Source organism: Penaeus japonicus, unplaced genomic scaffold (assembly GCF_977035675.1).
Source record: "Penaeus japonicus unplaced genomic scaffold, GWHDUDI00000001_assembly GWHDUDI00000024, whole genome shotgun sequence".
NCBI classification, from domain to species: Eukaryota; Metazoa; Arthropoda; class Malacostraca; order Decapoda; family Penaeidae; genus Penaeus; species Penaeus japonicus.
Genome location: NW_028234426.1, coordinates 2,844,914 through 2,847,413, shown reverse-complemented (window position 1 = coordinate 2,847,413; position 2,500 = coordinate 2,844,914).

The window sequence follows — 2,500 nt, the reverse complement described above, 5'->3', positions numbered from 1 at the left end:
CTTCCCTGTCACCCTCAGTCACCAAATCGCTCGCTCTCTTTTGTTTTGTTCCCATCGCCTTTTCCTCTTCCTTTCCGGCAAACGCAAATCCTTTCCCAGGTCGTAGCCTCTCACAGCCGGCAAAGTTTCCATACAGATCACGACTCGTGTGCGTCTTCGCGAGGGTTCGAGGCCCGCGGGTGAGGAGGCCCCTGACCCCTGCGGCTGAGGTGCGGCTGAGGCGCGGCTGAGGCTGTGGGGTCATGGCACCAGAACCATGACGCCTGTATCATCGTTCGCACACACTCGTGGGCAAAGCGCAGGAACTGCCGATAGTCCTTCCTCAGGAAGTAGAAAGGAATGTGCAGCTCGTTACGATCTGCGAACTGATGTATTAAGAATTAAGAACTTCATTACGCAGAAACAAACATTATACAAACAATAATAACAAATGTAATATTGATGCTAATGATAACAAAACCAAGCATACAGATAATGATACAAATGATGATTACAATGACAATAATAATAATATTGATGACAATGATGTCAATAACAAGAATGATTTTGAAAATTAAATTGTTAACAAGAACAATAATGATCTTTACTATACTACTGATAATGATAACGATGATAATAATGATAATGAGGGGTGGGGGGGGGAGGGGGTGGGATGTGGGTGAGTTTTGGTTTTGTGAGTTTAGTGTTTATGTGGTGTTTGGGGGTTGTGTTTGTGTTTGTGTGTGTTGGTGTTTTGTGAGGTGTGTGGTGTGTGTGGGTGTGTTTTGTTTGTGTTAGTGTGTGTTTTTTTTGATGGTTTTGGGGAAAAATGTGTTTGAGTGGAGTTTGTGTGTGTGGTGTGATGTGTGTAGTGGGGGGGGGGGGGGGGGGGGGGGGGGGGGGGGGGGGGGGGGGGGGGGGGGGGGGGGGGGGGGGGGGTTGTATGTGTGTGTGTGTGTGTGTGTGTGTGTGTGTGTGTGTGTGTGTGTGTGTGTGTGTGTGTATGAGTTGTGAGTTTAGCAGGGTGTTTGTTTTTTTGTGTGGTGGAGGGGGTGTCTGTGTGGTTGTGTGTGTGTTTGTGGGGGGGTGTGGGTGGGTGAGAAGGGTGTGGTTTTTGGGAGGTTTGTTTTTGTTTGTTTGGGTGGGTGGGGGGTGGAGGGGGGGGGGTGGGGTGAGGGTGAGTGTGTGTGAGTGTGTGTGTTTTTTTAGGGGGGTGTGTTTTTTGTGTTTTTTGTGTGTGTGTGTGGTGTGGTTTGGAGTGGGAGAGGGTGTGTTGGTGGGAGTGGTGTGGGTGGGGTGGGTTGGGGTTTGGGTGGGGGTTGTGCTTTCTCTAACCGTGAGAGTGTGAGTTGTGGGTGTTTTTTTGGGGGGGTGAGTGGGGTGGGGGGGGTGGGGGGGGGGGTTTGAGGGGGGGGAGGGGGGTGGGAGAGGAGGGTGGATAGAAGGTGAAAGGGGAGGGAGGAGTGAGAGGAGAGAGAAAAGAGAGATTTATTTTTTTATATTAAATAATTATAATATTTATATATATATTTACATACACACCAACATAACACACAACAAACACCACACACCAATTTATACATATATATTATTTAATATAGTATATTATGTATACAATTACATATATATATCTACATATATATACCTATATATAATACATGCTATATATAATATATATATTAGTATTATATATATATATTTATATATATATGTGTGTGTGTGTGTGCATGTGTGTGTGTGTGTGTGTGGTATGTGTGTGTGTTGAGTGTGTGCGTGTGGTGTGTGGTGTGTGTGTGTATGTGTGGTGTGTTGTGATGTGTGTGTTGTGTGTGAATTATATATATATATATATATATATATATATAAATATTATATAGAGAGGAGAGAGAGAGAGAGAGAGAGAGAGAGAGAGAGAGAGAGAGAGAGAGAGAGAGAGATCCAACGCTATATCATCAACAGCAACTTATGTTGTAGTCTGTGCTGCCGCCCTGTGGTATCACAACACAAGAGCGATGGCTAAATTACGCCAGGTTGAAAATTGCAGTCATCCATTGACCCTAAGCGTGTCGAAATGGCTCGAGACGCAAACCCTGTGGTAGAGGTTTACTGAAATGCATCCGTCGGGTGACGTTGATTTTCCTTTGCCCTGCGAAGACAGGCGCCGGTCGAGGGCCGGCGTCCGGGGCGCCAGGAGAGGCGAGAGCTTGCACAGTCACGTAAACAAAGCCTCGCCTCGCGACCTTGACCCCAAAGGCACCCAGCGCCGAGCCAAGCAAGGGCTCGGCGCTCGAGACGCGGGATGGGCGTGGTGGTGCTCGGCTCACGTGGGCGCCAATCTGAGACGCCGACTCTCCTTCTTTTTCTTCTTCTTCTCCTCTTCCTTCTCCTCCTTCTTTTTCTTCTATTCCTCTTCCTCGTCCTGCTTCTACTTCTTCTTTTCGTCCTCCTCCTTCTTTTTTTTCTTCTTCTCCTCCTCCTCCGCCTCCTCGTCCTCGTCCTCCTCCTCCTCCTTATTTTTTTT